A 24,933-nucleotide genomic window follows, 5' to 3' on the forward strand; every position below is an offset into this window, starting at 1 on the left:
TATTTGGAGAAGAACCACAATCAGACAGACACTCAACTTCTTAAAATAGAAAATAAAGACTAAAAGAAAGGGCAATGCTCTCCTCGTTGTGCTGAAATACAATGATTGCCAGCATCAAATTCTATACATGATGCATATGTTCTTAAAAAAAAAAAAAAAAAGTGATGTAAAAACCTTTTTAGATGAAGAAAACCTAGGAGAATTTTTCACCAGAATACACAATCTAAAGAAAACCCTTCAGCAAAAGGAAAATTATATAAGATGAATATTTGGAGTTCCAAGAAGGAATAAAGGACAAAAATTATAATTACTTGGATTTTATAAATGGATATTGATAATGTCAACAATAATGTCTTATGAACATTATAATAAAAAATTTGATTCATTGGAAATTTATAACAATTCTAAATTAACATGTAATTAATAATGTGGCTACAAGTTATAGAAACCAAAAATTACAGAACTATAAGAAGAAGTAGATATATTTATAATCACAGAGGGAGATTTTTTAAAAATTAATTAATTTATTTTTGTTACAGATGTTTCTCCTTTTCCCCCCACTGATTCCCTCCTCCCCCTTCCTCCCCGCCCTGTCCTCAGCTTTGTTATCCATGTCCATTGTTCATGTATACAAGTTCTGTGGTTTATCTCTCCCCACCACACAGAGGGAGATTTTAATGTACTTCTTCCTATAACTGATAGAATAATCAGACAAAATGGTAACATGTGTATAGATTTAAATATCATAATTTGAAAGTTGACACAAGTGATATATATATAGAATATTGCATCCCAAAGCTAAAAAATGTATATTTTTTCAAATGTGCATAAAGCTTTTTACAAAAACTAACCATATGTTATACCATAACGTTAATCTTGACATATTTCAGATAATTGAGATGATACATAATATGCTCTCCGGTCAGAGTGAAATTAAAACATAAATGAGATAACTAGAAAGTTCTTATAGTTTGGAAATTTTAAAAACTATATTACTGATGGGTTAAGAAAGAAAAATGGAATGGGAATTTAAAAAGTATTCTGAATTTTTTCAAATCAAAACATATGAGATGCACTTAGAATCTTAAATTTATTTATAGAAAACAGAAAAGATTGAATCAATGATATAAGCATAATTAAGGTAAAATGTTGAATGTTTTCCCTGTGAGATGAGAACGAAGGGAAGAATGACCGATATCACCCTTTGTTTCAACATTGTATAGAGGTTTTAGTTTGTAAAAGCAAGAAAAGACTTATTTGAATAATGAATAGAAACAAAGAACTAAAACTCTTATTAATCTGAAACAACCTGATTGTGTTGTATGACTTTAGAAAGGTTTTAATTAAAAATAACTAGAAAATACTATTTGAAAAATTATACAATTTACAAGAAAAACAAAATACAACAAATTTCTAAGAATCAATCGAACAAAGACATTAGAAGAGCTCTGCACAGAAAACTACACAACCTAATTGAAAGAAAGCAGAGGAGACGTAAATAGATGAACATGTACATTATGTTTATAAATTGGAAAGCTTTATAGTAAGAGAGATGGCTTCTCAAATCAATCTACAAATTCTATTTAATTCTTATCAAAATGGCAGCAGGTTTTACTTGTGTGTGTCCATGTGCACCTGCATGTATAGGCTGACAGCCTGGTTCTAAAATTTATAAAATGCAATAGCCAAGACTAGTTCACACACACTTGAAAAAGAAAAGTGGTGTGAAAAACTGGATTCTAGGAGAAATCAAGACCTACTATAGAGCTACCAGATTTCAAGGCACTAACAAAGGAGAAAGATTGACAGATTTAACTGGAAAATCAAGATCTTCTGGTCATCAAAAAACACCAACAAGAAGGTGAAAATGATTGTTTAGGGTGAGACTATATAATTAAAAAGAGGTTCTTGTATAGAATATATAAAGAATTCTTTAATTCAACAATAAACTATATGGATCACTCAATAGAAAAAAAAGGGCAGTCTTGAACAGACACTTCAAAAAGGCCAGCAAACTTATCAAAAGTGACACAACTTCATTAATCATCAAGAAAATGTGAATTAGTGATAATGAGATACAACACAACACTAAGCAGCTAAAATTAAAAAGACAATATACTAAGTTCTGCAAGAATATTGAGCGATAGAAACTCTATGTTGATGGAGAGAATGCAAACATAAATATAAATAGTACAACTACTTAAAAAATAGAATATCATTTATTAATTTGAATATATGTTCACCTTATCACCCAATAATTTCAAAAAGGCATATATTTAACAGGCATATATGCATAAAAACATATGCAAAATGTTAATATACCAAATATTTATTTGTTTAGTGTGGTTCTATTTTTCTTCCTATTTCTCCTGCTAATTACAGCAGTCTTTTAACATTTCTTGCAGTGCTGGTTTGGTGCTAATCTATTCCCTTAGCCTTTTTTTGTCTGGGAAGCTCTTTATTTGACCTTCTATTTTTGAATGATAGCCTTGCTGGGTAGAGTAGTCTTGGATTCAGATCCTTGTTTTTTATGAACTTGATTACTTCATGCCACTCCCTTCTGGCCTGTAGTGTTTCTTGTGAGAAGTCAGCTGAGAGCCTTATTGGGTTTCCTTTGTAGATAACCTGTTGCTTATCTCTTGCTGCTTTTAGGATTCTCTCTTTGTCTTTAATTTTTGGCAGTTTGATTACTATGTGTCTTGATGTGGGCCTGTTTGGGTTCTTCTTGCTTGGGGCTCTCTGTGCTTCTTGAACTTGAATGCCTTCTTCCTTCACCAGATTAGGGAAGTTTTCTGTCACTATTTCTTTGAATATATTCTCTAACCCTTGCTCATTTTCTTCTTCAGGGACTCCTATGATGCAAATGTTATTACGTTTCCAGTTGTCCCACAGTTCTCTTAAGCTGTTTCCCCATTTTTTAATTATTTTTTCCTTTTGGTTTTCTGATTGGTTGATTTTTTCTACCCTATCTTCTAATTCACTGATCCGGGCCTCAGCTTCCTCTACTCTGCTATTTAGACTTTCCAATGTGCTTTTTATTTCTGATATGTCATTCTTCATTTCTTCTTGGTGGTTTTTAATTTCCAACTGGTTGATTTTCAACATTTCTATGTCTTTCCTCACGGTGCTCATGTCCTTACACATGCTGTTGAGCTTCCTCAAGATCATGGCTCTGAATTCTAGTTCTGTTAACTTGCTTAACTGCACCTCATTTATCTCATCTTTGGTAGAGGTCTCTTGTTCTTTCATTTGGCTTTTGTTTCTGTTTTTCACCATTTTGGCTATCACAGTGGGCTTTGTAGTCTGCCAAATTTTCCCTGTGGCTGTTGGTGTTCTGCTGTTTGTGGCTCCCTCTCCTGGGTTTGGATGAGGCAGGGAGGACCCACTGTAACCACCACTGTCAAGTCTTAACTTTCCTGGTTAGAGTTGTAGCCCAGGGAATGGTAGTTATCCTCTAGCTTTTTTGCCGTGAGGCTATTAGTAGTGGTCACCTGAAGAACCTTGGTTTCTGAGTTGACTGAAAAACTCCCTCAGGTGCTCAGTGTAAGAGGATTTCCCGAGGGTGGTGAGGCTATTAGTAGTGGTCACCTGAAGAACCTTGGTTTCTGAGTTGACTGAAAAACTCCCTCAGGTGCTCAGTGGAAGAGGATTTCCCGAGGGTGGGGCAGCTGCTGGTTGTTAATGGGCCTCAATTAGAATTTCAATGGCCACCAGGTGGGATTGAATCTCTGAGGGATGGGTCTCTGCCTCGCCTCTCCCCAGGGCCCTGGGAAGGAGTAAGATGACCACAGTCCTGCATGGCTGCACTCAGCAAAAGCTCTGAGCACCCTTCAAATCCCGAATGCTCCCACACAGTTCCAGTCCAGTCTGCCTTCCCTCTGCCTGAGCCCAAGGTGAGTGGCTGCTGCCAATTTAGCCTCTGTCTGGGCTCTGCGTCATGGAGCCGCCTGGGACTTTTAACCCGAGGGCACCGCTCCTAGCTAAGGGCGGCTGAGGCTGCAGCACTAGCTGAGGGCGTAGCACCCAGCCTCAGTTGCAGGACCCAGCCTAGATGGTCGCTGGTCTCAGCCGAGGCCATAGGACCCAGCCAAGGGCGCAGCTTCCAGCCAAGCCCTGGTCCCAGCTGAGTCCGCTGGTCCCAGCCCAGGCCGCTGTGGACCGTGGGCTCCCGGCCCTCTCTCGCGTCCTCGCAGGCCTACCAGGATTGAGTCAGTGTCCCTGGTTATGTGGTCCTCCAAGCTGCCTTTCGGTTGCCCCTTCCTAACGATTTGTCTTTATTTTTGTTGTAATTCCAATTTGGTCCTGGGAGATGGTCCGTGTAGTTTCCATTCACTCCGCCGTCATTTTTTCTCTCCCAATATACCAAATATTTCTAGCAGCATTATTCACAATTACCCAACTTAGAAATCAGTGGCAAATACATTGTAATTTATCCATACTATACAGCAATGAAAATAAACACCAGATATATTCAGTAACATGGATGAATTTTATTAACATTTCTTTGGAGTGTATGAGTGAACACTTAAAGTTATATACTCTGATTCCATTTACACAAAATTCATAGATGGCAACACTGATCTGTGGTTTTAGAGGTCAGGATGGCAGAAACTTTGAGTGACCAAGAAGGCATGATTGAGATGGCATGAGGAAGGATTCTGTGGAGCTGGTTATATTCTAATGTTTTGTGTCTAAACCTTGGTGGTCACAGGGATGTTTGTTTTGAGAGAACTCACTGAGCTATACAGTTATAATTTGTGTTATGTTTTTGTGTCTGTTATAGTCAATAAAAATGTTATAAAAGCAGCTTTCTTTATATTGTCTTACTTGCTTGATGTACTATGTTATCTCCATCCTTAGCTTCACTGCTAAATGTCTGCAAAAAAATTAATCTATACTTGACTTCTCTCTCGCTTTCTCCTCTCTCTTTAATCCTACTCATTCTCAGCTCATTATGATCTGGCTTCTGCCCTGACACTCTGAGAGTGCTTTTACGAAGTCACCAATGACCTCCTAATTGCCAATTGTCTATTTTCAGTCTTGTCCTGCTTGACCTCTTCACACCATGTGACCCTACTGAACAGCCCTCATTTGTAATCCTCTCTTCTCTTGACCTCTTCTTCATTCTTCTCTTTCCTGGTAAACTATATCAATTCTTTACTGCCTACCTTGACTCCCAAATACTTGTTTTCTGGTTTCTTGGCTCTCAAGTACGTGTGTTTTAGTTATACTGGTTCCGGTTGCTTTAAAATCAGAATTTTTAACTGGCTGTAGACTTGTTTTCTGTAGTTCAAAGTGTTTTGGACAAATTGTGAATTCTTCGCCATTGTATAAAAGCCAGCTCTATTCACATAAAAATTCAGGTTTCTGGCATCAGAAAAATTAAACAAAATTAATTTTCTGGACTCACCTGTTGAGGGGCAACAATCTTCCAGAAATGAACAGCAGTTTTTCAGTGCAACGCAGAAGCCACACTTACCTCTAGTTTTCACAGGCTGCTTGGAATCCCTCAGGTAGTTAAATTGTTCATCACTGTTATACCTGTCTCCTTAGAACAGTGCACACGAGTCACCTGGAAAAATTATTCAAATGCTTCTGCTCCACCTCCTGGGGAGCAATGTGATGGCTGTTGGGTGGGATCCAGGAAGGGACTTTTCTTAAAAGTCCTAGGCGACTCTGATGCAATTTGTCCATGTAGGATACTGTTTAAGGGGATTTTTTAAGTCTTACGTCTTGAACTCCTTCTTCAACTGCAGTTCTTGGTTTTAGGCACCTCACTGTCTACTAGATGAGACAGGTGTATAAACAAGGAATCATAATAAATAGACCTCATTCATCCCTCTCAGGCACGATCTGAAGTCCCCACCTCTGTGGAGGTCTATAGACCGAGGCAGCTGTGGGATATGGACCTTTTGTTTGCTGGGTCAAGACACTGTCTTGCTAAACAGGAAAGCCGTTCAACTTTTAATACATAGAAATTGGTAGAGAGAGGTACCAAGCCAAAGGGACAAGAGTGAGGAAACCAGAAGACAGCGGACGTTCTGGAAGAGGAGCATGAGGAGCAGAGCCTGTAGCACCTCCTTGCGGTATAGAAGGTAGCTGCCTTTAAAATGAAGTTTTTGGTGCTGGCAGAAAGGGAGCAGGTAGAAGTGCTGACCCGGCGTGGCTCATAGTGTGACAGATGTTCTGCTAGAATAATATGTTGTGTGTGTAAGGTAAGGCTCAACCAATTCCAGAGTCTGACAAAAGTTCCACTTAGGGCCATGTAATTTGCGACATCAGCCTACGTTGTCCAGCAGCTACAGAGCTGGATCATGGTTTTCTTCTAACACTGCATATCTGCTGAATCATTAAGTTAGAGAGAAAAGGGAGCAAAATAAGGGTAATGGTGAATTGTTTCAGAGATAAACCATGGGTTCCTTACTTAGTAATGGAGCAGGAAGCTGACCGACTAGGAATGAAAGGGTCAAGGATCTGGTGGCCTTGGTTACATTAAGAAAGCAGGTGGGTAGAGATGAAAGAAAACGAGGGCTTGATGAAGGGAAGTTATGTAAAAAAAGGAGATTTTGGAAATTAAGATCTCAGAAACCAATCCATTAGTAACAACAATATTTTAGTAAGGTTGCAGAAATGGAGTAGAGTTGAAGGTCTTTAGAACTGAAAAGCTTAAGGAACTATAAGCATGGGACACTGTTTGTGTGACACAGACATATTTCCATATATAAGTATCAGCAACAAGAGGTTCTTTGTTTTTTTTTGTTTCTTTTCCTTCCAAATGGATTAGCTCTGATATTGCAGTAATACACCTACACTCTGACTCATGGTCCTTATCAGCTTGTTAAGAACACTTGGCATTTTTTGCCCTTTAAAAAAATCAAACTTTGATGCCTTGAAAAAAATCACATTGTGCAGAGTAGTTCATTCTAAATAAATAAGTGATGGCTATAATAACAGCAAATTAGGGCATTCCATAATTTTCAAAACACTTTTTACATAAACCTTATCACTTACTAAAATGACTCATGAGGTAGACTGGGGAGAAATTACCATCTACTTTTAATAGATAAGGAACAGGAGAAGACTAGCCTCAAGTAACAAATTAAAAATGACACAAGCAGCCCCAGAACCCCTGGAGTTCTTTTCCATTTTTAACATTTTAGATATTTCACAAATTGACAAAGTTATTGGGGATACATCTAATATTGTTACAGTTTTTGTTTTACAATATCATCTCAACTTAGCATGTATTTTCCATTAATGCTCAGTAGCATATTTAGCTATTCAAAATTATAAAATAGAAATTCAATCTATTTTGTCGTTAGGGATAAGAAACCCAGGAAGACTAAGACTTTTGTTTCTTAGTGTTGCACAGCTTATATTTATAGGATATAAATAGTTAATGAATAGAATTGATAAAAATCGTGGTTCTTTTCATCTTTTGGGATTTGGGGTAGGAATAACATCATATTTACTTAATGTATGTGTCTGTGCCTATGTGTGTGAATTCTCATAAATACATGGAGCTCTAGTTGTTTGTATAAAACACAAATATCAAGAGACTCTTCTAGAATTTTCTATCTCTATGCAATATTTCAACCCTCATTCTTCTGTAGCATTCAATGCAAGAAAGCTCTTTATTGGCTACTTCCAGAAGGAAGATTTTATGTATAGGTGCAAATTTCAGGAATGAATTACTCAGGAAGAAAAGTCAAAATGCCTGAGCTCTCAGTCCTTCCTTTTCTCTCAATATACTCCCATGTAATTTTCCAGTTTGATGTTCAATAAAATATATCCCAGGGAAACAGATGTCAAGAAAAGGATGTAAAAATCTTTATTCTGAAGATGGGGTTTCAGTGCCGTGCAGAGCTCTTCTTAGCTTTATACCTAGAAGTAGTGCAATAGCTTCAAGGCTACTGTATTAGCTTTCACATCTGTAAAATGGATAAGAAAATGTAAATGGAAGCATTCTGTAAAAGATAAAGCCCTTTGCAAATAATATGTTTGCTGTGGAAGAAAGTACATAGACTATAGAGTTAGATCCTCTATAGATGTCCTTATAGTGTTACCCTTAGCAAATTACTTAATCTCTCTGAATCTTAATTGCTTATCTCAATAATATAGGAAACACATGATGTTAGACATTGCCTTAAACTTGAGTTTAAAATCAGATCATGTGTAGAATCTATATTTCTATTTATAAACGCTAAATTTAACCTAAAGAATAAGGAACAAGATACTTGCACAATGCTTAGACTTTCTTACAGATTAAAACACATTTCCTTTGGTAGAAAATTGTGCTGGAATGCTATGACCACTGCATTTAAAAAAAGAGCCTCAGTCAGAACAAACTTGTCATTTGTGGGTAAGCCGATTGATGATTGTCCTCTGTGGAAAGCAAAATACAAAACATGTTTTGTTCCAGTTTTCAATTTTCCTTTATTTCTTTACATAAGTCATTGTATTTGCCTTTATTTCTTTACATAAGCCCAAGTACTTGTTGTAAGAGTGAACGTTTGAATTGCTATTGTGAGCTTCTTCCAATGGCAATAAGGTCAAGTTATATTGGTAAATACCGTACAGAGATCCATGGTCTTGCTCCGTTAGCATCTTGGATGAAGAGTGATCAGATGGAGGCAGGGGTGGCTTGAAGCTCTATCACCGAAGTGATGGTTGAAGGATGGATACATGATTATTGCAGACAAAGGAAGATTGTATGTGCTGGGAAGCAGCTTTTGTTAGAACACAAAGAGAAATTTTATTTACTTGATGTTGTCTCAGAAGACACCGTTAGGACTGATATGTGGAAACTATCAGGAAGGAAATTCCAGCTCAAAAAAGGAAGATCTGCTTAACAATAAATGAATATAAAATAAAATGATCTGATTTTGGAATCCCACAAAAGAATGGGGACACCTAAGTCAGAATCTCTGTATGTCTTATGAATTGCACACAGATCAGAGACACTGAAGAGAACCACCAAGAACCCATGCCTACAGCATGACTGAAACAGAGTAATACTTCCATTCACATGTAACTAGGACAACAAGCGTTCAGACACCAGCAGACCCCTGTGGAGCCCCTGCCAGCAGCCAGTGGACACTTGAACTATGCAATACAGATATGATTGTTTTCCAAAAGATGCAGTCCCACCCTGAGGGCAGGGATGCTGAGAATAAATCTTACATCTGAGTGTTCAGAAAAAAATAAAAAAATAAAAAAGAGCCTCACTGGAGGATATTTTTAATTGATCTGAGAGAGGAAGAGAGAGAGATATATCAATCAGTGTCCTTTTGTATGTGCTCTGACCTGGGATCAAACCTGTGTCCTGGGTATGTTCCACTCTTTGGTGTTTGGGATGATGCTCCAATCAACTGGGATACACTGGCCAGGGCTACATATTTTTTTAATGTGCAATAATAATGCAAATAAATGTGTAATATCTGGCTGAATATGCACAAAGTATATAGAAACTTCCCCTCAGATTTCTATCTTTATATAAGTTGGTGGACTTTGTCTCTAGCTACATATATTTTAAAGGAAACATATTATTTCTAGGTATACATTTAATACTGTTAGAATTGGATACAAAGAGGTTCAGAAGCCAGAGCAGTCTAACTTTGAAGCAGCCTTGATCAGCATTTGAACCGGGAAAGATGTGATATGAAAAATAATCAGATGTGACTAAAATATATAACAGTTATTAACACTGGTTCTCATGGTCCTAAAAAGACAGAGAAATCACCTTTTTACAAATAACTTTTTTTTAATCTTCACCTGAGGGTATTTTTTCATTTATCTTCAGATAGAGTGGGAGAGGGAGAGACAGAGAGAGACAGAGAGAGACATCGATGCAAGAGAGACACATCAATTGGTTGCCTCCCACATGAAGTCAGGGACGAACCGCAACTGAAGTATATGCCCTTTACTGGAATTGAACCCATGCCTCATTGGTCTGAGGGCCCATGTTCTAACCACTGAGCCAAACTGGCCAGGGCTACAAATAACTTTTAGGTGCAATGTGGAGTCCTCGAGTTTCTAATTCTGTCAGTTCTGTCATTACTCCTCAATGGATCAGATCTCTCTTTCCCAATCCATCCTCCACAATGCTGTCAGTGAGCTTTAGCAAATGTATCCCCATTTTCAAATCCCTCAATGGTTCTCCACTGGCCTCAGGCTAAAATTAATATTTCATATCAGGGCTCCTGTCTTCCTCACTACTTTCCCCTTCTCTCTGGGTTCTACACATATTCCCCCAGTCACAGTAGCTACAGCACCGCATCCACAGCTTTGTCCCTATACACAAGCTTTTCTCTCCCAATCCTTTCTCCACCCTTCAAAACATCGGAAAGTCCTCCCTTGACTTTTCTATTTATTTTGTTCCTCTACATTCCCATAATATCATGTGCTTATCTTGATTATGCGGTTTACCTTACCATATCATGGTTACTAGTTATTTCATCAGATAGAAAATAAATATCTTATGTGGAGAAAGCTTATCACTTTTACAGACTCTTGGTGTCAAACACAGTGTAGAAAACACAGTAGGTTCTGGGCAAACACTTGCTGAATGAACAAATAAAGACAATGGGCGTTAACCAAGCATAGACATTGAGACAGGTTATTTTGAGAGATTGATACTGACCAGGTTGAGTTTACCAAATCCTTACTTAATTACTCGGAGGTGTGGAAAGGGAATGCAATATTTCCTTTATAGAGAGGATTGAGAAAAATGTCAGAAGGAAAATCAGTAGGAGTTCTCATCCTACCCCTCTGTCCAAGGTTAGAGAGGTACCTTGAAGAGTTAGTCAAGGTTGTATACATATAGGGGACAGTTAATGCTGGAATAAACTTTCAGCCAGTCTTTCTTTTCAGCAAAACATGAATGCAGTTTTCCTGTTTTCTCTTCCTCCCTGAGGCATTGGTTGGCCCACCCCTGAGATTAAACTAAATACCAGGTAGCCTTAATGCAACCCATGAGGAGATAAGCACAGCTTTTCAGGGACAGATGATTCATTTCTCCAACTTCACCCATTTGTACACTGAGGATAATAGTATGCCCTGCCTCGTAGAGATGTTGGGAGGATTAAGGAGCTCAGAGGGATAATCAACATAAAAGAGCATTGAGCAGCTGTTTTAGGATTCAGTCTGAGAAGCAGAGGGAGAGGTCCTGTAAATGCTCCTTCTCATTTACCCATCCTTCATCTCCTGACCACGTTCTGAACGCACAGACTCAGAAGGGCAGATGGGAGAAGTCGGGGGCAAGCTCTGGGACTATTTTCAGTCCCAATCTACAATATTATGGCCAATTTTTGTAAGTTATTGCAGCCAATGACATTTCCTGAGACCAACTGCACTAGACCTCACAGACGTATAAGCCAGATAAGCAGCCCAGACGCTCCTCTAAAGAAATGATTTTTGGACCGAGGAGGCCATGATAACCCCACAGCAAAAGACACAAAGCTGTCCCACTCTTGATAATCTGAGTTAGGATTATCTATCCATTTTGTGGACCTTTCGGGGCACATTTTAAAAATTATTTAAAGTAAAAAAAAAAAAAATGGAAGTGCCTTGCACAAAATAGACACTGGAAAAATAACCATTGAATCAATTTAAATAAAATTGAACTGAAGTGCCATAATTTTCCTCAACTATCCAGACATTTCCGGTGCTCTCCTCACACTGAATGCAGATGTGTGTTTGGGGGCTGCTTGCTCGTGCCCACATGTTGCATGTGGTGATCAATGTCAGTGAACAATGGAAATTTATCTGAAGAACAGCAACATGAGCAAAGTAAAATCTGTATTTGTTGTGCATAATGTTTTGGGGGAGGTAAAGTTTAATTAGTAGACTAAGTAGGTAGACAGGGTGCCATAGATATAATATGTGTGAAATATTTTTATCTAGATATAAAGGCTAATGTGTAGAATGAGAATGCTGATGAGATCTCAGAAAATCCAAAAATTTAGAAAATTATAAAAATTCCTAATTTGTTGATTTTGTTTTTTTACATTGGAATACATTAATTCAGTCACGTGTTCTTTTACTAAAGTAAAAAAATATATATATAGTAACTATCTAGACACAACAATGAGACTCTTACTACCTACACTTTCCCTAGGGAAACTTTCTCTTTTCGTGAATCAAAAATCAACTCTGCCCAGTACTACTGCTCATATTGAGACACAAATCTTACAGAATGCTTATATTTTTATTATTTGGCTGCAAATTAAGTAAGTTTTGCATTATTTTAGGCTCTATACTCGAGGCAATGCATTTTTAGTTTGGCTAATCATTTTATCGTTAAATTTTTATTTATACAAGTGGTAGTCTTGAGTTTAGCAAGAGAGCGCACTTTTATAAAATTAACTTAAAATAGATGTGTTGTTTCAAAATCTAAAATACTAATATTTAATTTGGTTCCATTGATTTCCCTCTGTGATCTGATTTGTTTCATTCGGGATTCTGTAGTCCTCATTTGGAAAGTATTTAATTGTGTTTTTATTTCACCAGTTATGTTTATTCACATTTATGTAATTTTGTGAAATACATTTTACACTTCTTTTCTCCTTTTCTAATATTTAAACATGGAGTTTCTGTACTTTTCAGTTTGTAATTATTTTACCATTCTTAGAGATAATTTTATCTTTCAGTTTCATGGAACTTGTTTTGAACCCCCGAGTTATTATGGACTCAGCAGGTGGACCATTTTGACTGTTTTGATATCTTGCTTTACAAACAAGGTGACCCATGCTCTATATTTTCTCTGGGTAAATGTATACTTACTTTTTATTATAGTAACTCTACCTGTGATTTGCAATACTTTTTATTTAGTAATTTAACTAGATATCTGTCTACAGTTCTATGTTGGGCTAAAGGCTAAATGGATACACTTTTGCAGCACCTTCAAACATGTTTCTAATCAGTCTGTTGTAGCACCTTTCCATTAAGCAGATATTTCCAAGTTTATAGTCTTTACTCAAAAGCTCATTATTTTTAATTTACCTATAGTGAACTATATTTGCCATTGTATTAGCACTGACACTTAATGTTTTCAGTCTTGATGGATCCCTCACAATATTACTCTTCCTTGCTTTTCTAGTCATTTGAAAGTAATCTGCAAACAAGCAGGGTAGAAGCATGGTGAGTCCTAGGTAGGATAGTCTACATATATATTTGAGACTAGATAAAACCAGAAGAAATTCAATAGAAGAAAAGGAAAGAATGATGAGACTGATTTGATATTGTGGCCCTTTGGCGCCGACACAGCACCGTTGTTTTACTGTACATCGTGGTGATGGCAGTGAAACTAATTGTATGACAATAGCTAATAAGTGTTGTCTACAGTGACCCTCCCAGTAAACATGTGATTGTTATCTCACTGTCTCAGAACTACAGGGCAATTATGCTTACACATTTCGGGAAATGGGTTCAAGGACTTCGATCTGATGATATGTAGGAAATTATTGAATCAGGTAATTGATTGAATCAAAAGGAAACCAGAGACTAAAAAAGTAATACTGAAGGAAAAGGATTTAGTAGGTTTTGAGTTGCAAGACCTACTTGCTTGGATTAATTTTGAAATCCAATAATAGAAATCTGTGTAAGAAGCATTAAAATAAAGAAGATCCATTGCTAGTAGGTGCTGTTATAGCCAGGGAATCCAGAATGCCCATTTCCTTCCATCTCAATAGTTCTTCCAAGAAAAAACACCCCCACAAAAATAGCAACAGAAAAAGTGTTGAGGTAACTTTTCATGGCTTGTATGTATTTAATAATTTAACAAAGAGTTTCCACTCAAATTGGTTTGGAGGGAGTTTCCTGATCCCAAAGATTTGAGTGGGGACTGTTAGTAAAAATTGTCTGAATTTTGGAACCAATCTCTAGTAGTAGAGAAGGTGTAAATGGGAAGAAAAGAAAAAGACTTTGTGTCTAAAAACCCATTACATCCCATGGAGTGGAAGAGAGAAAGGTTTTCCCAATGGCCCCAGGAGCTACATCCTTCTGGGTTCCACTTTCCACACAGAGCTGGAGAAGAGAAATTTTCAAGAGAGGCAGAAAAGTGTGCATCAGGTATACCTTTCTGTGCTTTAAAGCATGGCGATCCCATATGGCCCAAGGAATGTCCTGGAAATCAGAAAAAAATGAAATAAATTCCCTTTATTTTTCTCCTAGAAGAACACTCAAAGTCAAATCTTTTTTGTGTGAGGTTGTGGCAGACTCTTCCCAGGATAAGTGATACATTGAACATGGCACTTCATTTCAGTTCTTGGAATGAACAGGTAAGGCATTCAAAGGGAACTAATGCCTCTGTTGTCTGGAAAGATAGGTAGAAACCAGCCAGATGATAAAAAATGGTCAAGGAGACATTTCACAGCAACTATTTTTCTATGGAACTATAAGTAGCTTGATTTGGCCAAAGCATCTACTGAGCAGTCATGTATTGGCTACTCCATGGGTGGTCCAGAGAGGATCCTCTCAGACAGATTTCAGATCCCCCAGGATGAGAGAATATACCCTTCACAGAAATCTTTGGATATTCTCAACAAGCCCACTATGCCACGTTTGTGAGGCAGGCATTTTCATTCTTGGTATAATTTTGGAAAAGTGAATGCAACTCTTTGTGTCTTATTCCAAACATATTTAAGTGGGGAAAATGCAATACCTACCTTACAGGTTGGTTGGAATTTATATGAGATTATATCTACAAAAGTGCTTTGTAACCTGGAAAAGTGCAATCCAAAAGCTTTTATTATTAAGCTGATGAGCTTTCTGTCACGTCTTATATTTTGTACCAGATAGCAAAAACAACATTTAAATATCTTCAAAATGCAATATTCAATAAATGCAAATAATTTAATCTTACTATGTGCAACTATTTTCATGTAGTTCAACTCAGTAAAAGAGATTATATTTAATAAAGGTTTTAAAGCACAGATGACAAATAAATTGCATGTGGGTCCTCATTCCTCTTGTGCTCCCAAGGCAGACATCACTGATAACAACACTTTTTCCACTGAGCCTGCAGGGAGCCTCAAAGTTCTTCTTAACGTTCCAAGTTGCTCAAACCAATAAAAGTTGACCCTTGAAATCTACCATCTTTAATTGAATTAAAGCCAGAAGAAGGCAGAGGGCATTTTTCTTTTCTGCAAGCCCTCACTATAAACAACTATTTTAATTCAGAGAGAAAAAGTTCTGTTTCATACATTTTTAGAAATAAGAATGTGAAATGTGTGAATTCTAAAATGAGTTTTCTTAATGCAATAAGAGAAAAACTTTAAAAATTGTTTTTTGCTTTGTTTTGTATCTCAGACTATTGATTGGTTAATTTCTTTCATACCCAACATGGTTTCGTAGTAACTGTGTTTGTTTAAAGTGATGATTATGAAATGACTAAGTTTGTGCCAAATATTAAATATAAAGTCAAGTAAAAAGATCCCTGAGTAGATCAGAACATTTTTGTGGATGGGCCTAGCGTGCAGGCAGACACATTAAAACCCATCACTATACATACACATAGTTATCGAGTCATTCTCAAATATCACTTTCATGCATCATTTTGATGCTGCTTAATGTAGGATATGCTGAAAGCTATTATTTAGTCTTTTCAAAAGTCCCTAGTAAATAACCTTCTGCCCAATTACACTTTCCCTTAAGATTAAAAAACTAAGGCCTTAAATATATACAATGGTTTCCTTCTGAATGCGTAGCAAAATGTATTTAAAAGTCCTTTATTACAACTGATTACATGACAACTGACATACTTAGAATGGATAAGCGATGATAGGTTAAGGGAACGGAAACATACCATATTAGAAGAGTTCTTAGCTTTGTGAAAACTTCTGCTTGGAAGGGGATAAAGATGAGGATGAGAGTACACTGGACATTTTTATTGATTCTGACTTGGGGCCGACCTTCCTGTAAGACAGGGGTGGGGAATGTCTGGCCCGCAAAATCATTTGGTCTGGCCCTGCCAACACAACCGCAGGCAGGACTTGAAATTCAATAAATCTAGGAGCTTTTTCATAGCAACATAAATTTATATTAAGTGAATCATAATGATAACATAAATTTTGAGGGACAAACAAGGAATGTCCACTACAGGATAGGCAGGACACATATGAGTATATGGCGGGACAGACACGTATGTTTCTCATTGGCTGCCTATGGCCCTTCTGTGTGAATTGCAGTGACTCAGAGGACAGTCAGTGCCAGGCAGGCTGACAGTGTACACACTGCAAAAGTGTTAACACACTGTGGCAAAACTATGGCGATCCGGTGATGATGAGATAAGATGTGACGAGGTGATTCCTCGAGATGTTGATGACCTTGCCTCTGATGATTGACAATGATGTTGTCGACTTCTCTGTGGATGCAGCCGATAACTCCCATCCAACCTTTATCCACAGTCCACAATCAACATCCTTGCAAAGATTGAATCTCAGATGAAGATTAAGGAAATTACAGTACACAGAAAAGACCTCAAGTGTCAATGATACGAATGTTGGATATGTTATAATCCAAGATGCAGGATTAGAGCAGCGATCAAAGCAAAATAATTGTGTCTCTGGTGACACACACAGTGGATAGTTATTAAAACTTAAGTGGTGTGACATCCTACAAATGGTGACTGCAAAGAAAAGTTGATGCACAGTGTCGATCCTTCCAAGAGAAGTGGTTAAATGATTATTTTTTTTGTTGTTGAAGTCAGAGGTAAACCCTTATACCTAGTTTGTGGCGATGCCTTAGCAGTAATGAAAAGAGATGATTTGGAGTGTCATTACATCTCAAAACGTGCTAAATTTAATGAGTTCAGGGCCGAATGCATCTGGATAAAATAAATGCTCTTCAGCAGTGTTTGGAATCACAACAAGCCGCTTTCACTAGGCCTCATTGTGACGGAGACACCGTTATTCAGATGAGTTATGTAGCGAGCCAGCTAATCGCAAAGAAGCTGAGGCCTCCTGTAGAGGGAGAGTCTGTCAAAGTGCATGGTGGTTGCTGCGGAGCTGCTAGCACCAGGCAAGGGAAAATTGTTTCAGAGTGTTAGTTGGTCTCAGAGAACCATCTCAGATTGGATCACTGACTTAGCACAAGATATTGAAAACACACTGAAGGGTTCTGCAGATTTCCCATTTTTCTCTCTGGCTTATGACGAGACAACGGACATAACAAATACTGCCCAACTAGCCGTTTTTGTTTGTGGGATAATTGCAGAGTTTGACACGCGAGAGGAATTGCTGTCACTGGAAGCCATGCAGGGCACTACAAGAGGTGAGGACTTGTTTGAGAGACTTGTTTTATCAATGGAAAAACTTGAGCTAACATTTGAAAAGTTAAGTGGCCTTATTACAGATGGAGCTCTAGCCATGGTTGGCTCACAAAAAGGGTTAATTGCATTTGTCAAGAAAGAACTGAATTGTCTCAGTCTTGATCCCAGTGATTTAATTACATGCCACTGCATCATACACTAGGAAAGTCTCTGTGCACATTCTGGCTCTACAATGTGGTGTCAACAGTAGTGTCATGCATACATTTTGTCAAAAGCAGAGAGTTTAACAACCACCAGTTGAAGGCATTATTGAATGATCTTAACTGAGTATGGTGATCAAGATCACTGTGAAGTGCAGTGGCTGAGTCTCGGGAACATGCTCATGAGGTCTTAGGAACTGAGGGATGAAATCAAGCAGTTCATGAAGAGGAAGGAAAAACCTGTCAGGGAACTCAATGATAGCAAGTGGCTGTGTGATTTAGTGTTCATTGTGGACATTACCAAGTACCTCTCAGAGCTGAATGTCAAGCTGCAGGGCCCCAACCAGCTTCTCAGCTTCCTGCTTTCAAACATGAAATCATTTGAAGCTAAAGTAAGGCCATGGAAAGTGCAACTTGAAAGGAATAACATGGTGCATTTCCCCACTCTGGAAGGACAAAAGCCTTTTCTGACACTTAAATATGCTGGTGAATGTGCAAAACTAATTGAGGCATTTAATGAAAGATTAAAGGATGTGAAAAGTAAACAAATGAAATTGAACATCTTTGCTACACTGTTTAATGTGGAACCAGCTAATGAGCCTGATAACCTACAACACGAAATCATTCAGCTGCCAAGCAATGATGAGCTGAAATCTAGGTGCAGCAACCTCCCACCACTTGAGTTCTATAAACATTACCTAAGCAATGATGAATTTCCCACTTTGAGGAGACATGCATTGAAATATGCATCTGTGTTTGGAACAACTTACTGCTGTGAGCAGTTCTTTTCAAAACGTACCATCTCGAAGACTTGACTGTACTCCAGACTGACCGAAGCAAACCTGGAAAAGCAGTTACGAGTAGCAACATCATCAATGCCAGTTCACATCACCTGCCTCACCACAGAAAAGCAGTTCCAGCCATTGCTCTAGGGGTGAGTTCATTAAATATTTGACCAAATATGGCAGGCTCATTTTTAAGTTGATGATTTTGTATGGCCCGTGGATGATGTTATAAATATCCAAATGGTCCTTGGCAGAGAAATGGTTTCCATCCCTGCTGTAAGAGCAGCACAAATGTGCCTAGTAAGCACACTGCAGTGTTAGTCTTGAGCCATGAGGAGCAACAACCATAGGTCTCTCCCTAGTCCCTCAGTCCCACTAAGACTTGGCTCATGATTTTCTCGATCTTGATAATGGAGGTTCATCCCACCCTGTTCTGCCTCCTGAGGGATAGGTACTTCTGCTGAGCCAATTATGGCACTACGATGTAAAGAAAAGAGATTGTCTAAAGATCAACATAGTGACAAAATTCTACTTACGGCTATGTTGTGTGTGAATGCAGTTTTATTAAGAAGCTATAAATGTATGGCCATGGGGGTAAAAAATGCTGTTCTGTCTGTGATTTCAACCTCTATGTGACATAAAACTGGATTCAGATACATTCCATAACAAAGAGAACATGTTAGATAGCCTTTCATCTGTGGCTCAATAAATGAATACACTTGCTCCAGTGACCTAATTATTTTGCTTTTGTTCATTTAATTTATGCAGTACAGAGAACTAGAGAGCCAGCTCAGCAAGATGCCAGGTTTTCCTTGGCTAGTCAATAGGAAATAGACAGAGAACTGATAACTCTGCACACTCAGATGTCCTGGGGGGAGATGTCAGATCAGATCAGATCTAAAAGGTAACCTGATAGAAACAGAAGAGAAGAATACACTTATCCAACCACTGTCAAATATTCATCAGCTCTTTCAATTTTATAGCAAGAATACTGATATATTATATTTCACATACAGCCATTTATTGCTTTAAAGTAGGTAAATAAATGAAGAATGGGCTCTGAAAGAAAATTTACTGGTAAAATATCCCATGATTGCGGGGAATAATTTTAACCCTAGTTAGTCATCTCTTCCTGGTAACAAAAGGAAAAGCAGTTGAACATTGTAGTTAAACATTTGAGCATTAGAGTTGGGTGGATAGACTTAACCCAATCCTACTCTTCCACTTACTAGTTACATAATATCAAATTCCTCATCTAGCAAAAGAGGATAATAACAAAAACTATCTCACTGGCATTGCTGGGAAACAAATTGAGATGGTGCTTGCAATGTTTTATATTTCTGTTTATACACTTTCTGAAAATAGATTATAGATAATATAAAGTATATTTAATTCATTTATATTTAATCATTTGATCAAATATCTACTATCATCTATTTTTGGGTGTGTTATGCACAGAGATGTAAAAATGAGGACTTTTTTTCTAACATCTTACTTATCAAGACATTTATAATACCAGCAGCTTGACTTCAGTGAATAAAGAGTAGTATATGTACACACACTGGCACAAAGCATTGACACCATGACAATTAGGTAACCTAGAGCCCTCAACACAAAATCAGTAAAATGTCCGGTGTTTAAGGAGAAAGTAAGTCTTCTAGGTGTCAGCTTCTTGAGGCTGTTGCTCCAAAGGAGGTCAGTGCCCAGAGTAATGAGAACAGTTGGGAATCTTTCCCATTCTCTATCGCCTGAGGTCAACAGCCATCTGGCCTAACTCATGCTGACTTTCCAATTGAGAGTGAAAACAGATTTTCTATCATGTCCAAGAACAAAGAGCATGGCTGAATTGTGGAAAATGTAGATGACACAGTTGCCTTCTTCCATACAGAATGTGTTATCTCAATTTTCTATAAATGCATTTTTTGGGCGAAGAGTCCTATGATTGAAAGGCAGAAGTATAGGGGGCATTAGAAAGTAGGTAAAGATGAGCCATGCACAAGAATCCATTGGAATGATAAAGCAATTACAAAATGAGAAGCTTCTTTTTGGGTAACCAAGTGCTATCTTTCAAATACAGAGAATAAATTCACCAGTCAATGAGCTGCCTACTCTTTGCGAATCATGAAACGGAAGTTATATACTTCACCTTATGTTGTGAGCCTTTTTCTTTGCATTTTCATCAAAGAAACCTAACATCCTGAAGAGATCACTGACCAACAGATTAAAATCACTTACTATGAGTCTCCTTTTATTTTCTTGGTGGGCCACATGCTGAGCCAGCAGTCATCTACCATTTTTTCCCCTTTCCTAAACACTGGTTAACAAATATTACTTGGTGATGAAACTGCCAAATTTTCTTATAAAAAATTTTACAAACATTGGGAAAAAATGTTGAGCTTGGGTAAGATAGCTTATCTGTGTTAAATATTTCATACATATTACAGAGCTTCAAGCACTTGGTGAAATGTTTAAAATAAATATCCAAGTGCCAAATACCTTGTTCTTTCCAATTTATTTGAGGATATGTTGCAGTTAATTTCATGTGCTATATTAAGACATTTCATTTATATGTTCTAAACTACAGGGGTCTCCATAACAGCCCTAAGTAATTCCATTTTGCAGTACAAGGGGCATTGTTCATGCTCAAAGATTAGACAATACACCCTCTTTGATCTTTGCTCCTTATTGAAAGACAGCATTCAGATACCAGGAATGTATTTTATTTCAAATAGGTGATTTCTCCTAGAGGAAGATATGATTAAATAGAATACTCCAGACTAAATCAGGCAACAAAAGAACTGGCCATTTCTTTTAGCTCTATTTATTCTTGCATCTCAGACCTGTTTGTCTTGGGATTTAGAAACTGAGGGAGAATAAGTTGCTGACCCTAGAATGGAACAAGCACATGAGTTATTTTGGTTATGCCAGCATTGAAACGGAACATGTGCCAGAGGCAGGCACACTTTGCAGAGTGGGAACAATGTACAGTTTAATTTAATTGATATCTCACCATATAGATTAGGCATCTGTACAAATGCTTAAAAATGAAACAAATCATTGGATTCTACAACTCATGAAACCAGAGGTTAAGAAAACAAAATGACATCCTCTGCTACTTCCAACATGTTTCTTGGAGTCTCTATTGTAACCCTTGATTCATCTAGTCATTCATTCAGCAAGTATCTCTTTAACAGTGATATTGCCAAGGTAATAGTAGGCAGTAGAGCTTTGTTTATGTTCACAAGTTCTCTTAATGAGAATATAGTTCATTGACTAGTCTTCCTGCTAGATATTTAGAGCTCCAAGCAAAGTCTCAAAAAGTCTTTTCTATTGTTACCTTTAAACTTTTGCTAATTTCAGGACATGTTCCCATTTTTGCCTGTGAAAAAGAAACAGCAGATAGCTGTGCTCAAACCCTCTCCTGCAGTCTCTGTTAAGTATTGCTGGACCATCTCAGTAACTTCACTCATTCTGTCTTCCTGGACATGATAGCCAGAGTGATTATAGATCAGAAATTATGTATTAGCTTCCCACTATATTTAGAATGAGGACAAACACCTCTAATGTGGACTTCCAAGCCAGGCATGATCTGCTCCCTATGGACCACTATGCCTTCACCTCAGGCTACTGGCCTCCAGCTAAACTCATTTTCTCTCAGTTACTCCTCTGTGGCAGGGCCGTCCCATATGCTGTTCCCACTACATTGAATTCCTCATCAGAACCAAACATTCCAAGCGTGTGTACAAGGCCTCCTGAAGTTCACAAAACAGCATTTTCATAATTTGTCTTCTATTCATTCCCAGATTTGGTGCTCTAATTTTCTAGTTGTTACATGTTATTGTGGCAATGAAAAACAGATACAACTCTTTTGTTCATTGGGATATCTAAAGCAGAGGCAGATTCCAAAATGGCAGCAGAGTGAATGGAAGCTACACAGACCATCTCCCAGGACCAAACTGGAATTACAACAAAAATAAAGACAAATTGTCAGGAAAAAGCAACAGAAAAGCAGCCTGGAGGACCATCTAACCAGGGACACTGATTCATTCCTGGTAGGACTGCGGAGGCATGAGAGCAGGCCTGGGAGCCCATGGTCGGCAGCGGCCTTAGCTGGGAGCAGCGCCCTCGGGTTACACTCCCAGGAGGCTCCACAGCGCAGCCGGGACAGAGGCTAAAACAGCCACAGCCACTCACCTTGGGCTCCAGCAGAGGGAGGGCGGACTGGACTGGAACTGTGTGAGGACACTCGGGGTTTGGAGGGTGCTCAGAGCTTTTGCTGAGTTGTGGCCATGTAGGACAGTGGTCATCTTACTCCTTCCCAGGGCAAACAGCTTTGAGTTGCTAGAATATATTCATTCCCATTCTCAGAATCTAAGCATAATCTCAACATCTGTAGATATACTCTGCTCTTAAATTCTTTTTTCCTATATTTGATCTCATGGCTTGATGTTATGAATGGCATGACAGGATACAAAAGGTTGATTAAAATCAGGTAATTGGACGTTATTGGAATTTTATTCAATAGAGAAAAGCCAACACAGACTTAATAACACGTTAATTTAGAACTTTGGATTTCAGAACAGAAATATAATTTTTCAGAGTGCTTTGTTTGAAGAAATTGTCAATTTAAGTTAAAAAATTATTTCTTGAAAGCCTACCTTAAGTAAGAAAGTTCAGAAATTCTTTAGTAATGACCAGACTTTTTTAGATGTTTTATTTTAGCAGTATTTAATTTCATTTGTGATTTCTCTCTTATTTATCTGTGATATCTATTACTAAATGGAGGGAACACAGTAAATAATATTTGGCCACTGCCCTAATTTTCAACAAGTATTTCTTGTGTACTAAAATGTGCTGAGAGGATTATTGTAGATTCTAAGACTGTAAATACTGACCTAAATACACGTTACTCTCACAGAGTTTGAACCTAGTAAAAGAGACATGCACTAAGCATTGATCAAGCACATTTGTAATCACACACTGTGGTAATGCGATAAAAGCAGAACATAAGGTATTATGAGTGTATATAAGGAGTCTTGGGGGTAGGACCGAGAGGAGCACGGAAAGGTTGCCTCTCCTCCTCCCACTTACCACTCAGTGGAGGTGATGTTTGTACTAGAAGAAATAATAGAGCTGAACTAGATGACATTTGGGGGTGGTGGGTAGAGATTTGCCCAGAATGAGGGAATAGTAGGAGAAAGTGATGTTTGGCATCACATGGGCTCCAAAGGGTAGTTTTTCCTGTATTTTCATTTACTTTTATTAAAATTACCCTAAGTTTTCCTCTTTTTAATACTTCTCATTACCCCCAGTTTCCTTTGGCATAGAGCCTATGGCTAGAGTCACAAGACAGTGTAGGGCCAACCACTCTAATGGGTGAGTTAGTGGTCACCTGTATCTAATGAAATTTAGGATGCCTCAGGAAGTCCTCAAAGATTTCCCCCTACCACTTCCCTTATTGGCTTAACACACATACTCTTCTGTTTTAGGGAATTTTCCTGAAGAAATGTGAACTCCTCAAAGAGTAATAAACTCATCAGACCATATGAATCATGTTAGATGCTAGCTCAGGATACCACTTAGAAATTAAAGCATATTAAGACTTAGGAAGTAATCCTCATGAAGGATGGATAATGAATCTTGAAGAGAGACCCTCTGTGGACAAGCACTTGTTTATGTGTTTAACTCTAGACTTTGTCTATTTGTTCAAGAAATATTTATCGATCACCTATACAATGTACCAGGTATTGTTCTTGTTACTTGGGATGCATCAATGAACAAATAGTTGTATCAGTTTATCATTGTCACAATAACATGTAATAACTACAAAATCAGAGCACCATACCATAATGAACACAAATGTGCAGAATTCAGCTTGTGCAGGATAGGCGTAGCCAATCATTTGTCTGCAGTCAATTGTGGGTTCACTTGTTGGTTGGGCTTTCTCACAGAGCTTGTGACCAGTTAGCTGTGGCTGAACTTAGATGGCCTTGGTACAACTGGAGACTCTTAGCTCTGTTCTATATGTCTTATTCATTCTTCAACAGGTCTAGACATGTTCTCATGACTGTGGCAGATGAGCAATGGTGGACAAATCCCATCATATATTGCTTTTCAAGTCTTTGTTTGTGTTGTATTTGCTAATATTCCACTTCCCAAAGCAAATATCATGGCCAAGGACAGAGGCAGAGTGGGAAAGCACTATAGAGTTATGTGAAAAAGTATATAGAAAAAGTGTGTGTTGTGGGCTGAATTGTGTCTCTCCAAAATTCACATGTTGAAGCCCAATTCCTCAGTACCTCAGAATATGACTGTATTTGGAGATGAAGCTTTTAAAAAGGCAATGAAGTTAAAATGAGGCTGCTAGGATAAATCCTAATCCAATCTGACCCATGTCCTTATACGAAAAGGAATTTTGGGCACATAAAGAAATACTAAGGTTGCATGTGCAAAGAGGAAACCAAGTAAGGACATAGCAGGAAATCAGCCATCCACAAGCCAGAGAGAGGCCTTAAGAGACACAAAACCTGCCAACACCTAGATCTTGGACTTTTAGCCACCAGAAATTTCTGCTGTTTGAGCCACCCAGTCTGTGATATTTTGCTATAGCCACCCTAGCAAACTAACACAGGGAGTCTGTTCGCAAAAGTGAAGAGTTCATGTCTTCTTCTTCTTCTTT

The sequence above is a fragment of the Molossus molossus genome, unplaced genomic scaffold (assembly GCF_014108415.1).
Source record: "Molossus molossus isolate mMolMol1 unplaced genomic scaffold, mMolMol1.p scaffold_m16_p_16, whole genome shotgun sequence".
In the NCBI taxonomy this organism is placed as follows: domain Eukaryota; kingdom Metazoa; phylum Chordata; class Mammalia; order Chiroptera; family Molossidae; genus Molossus; species Molossus molossus.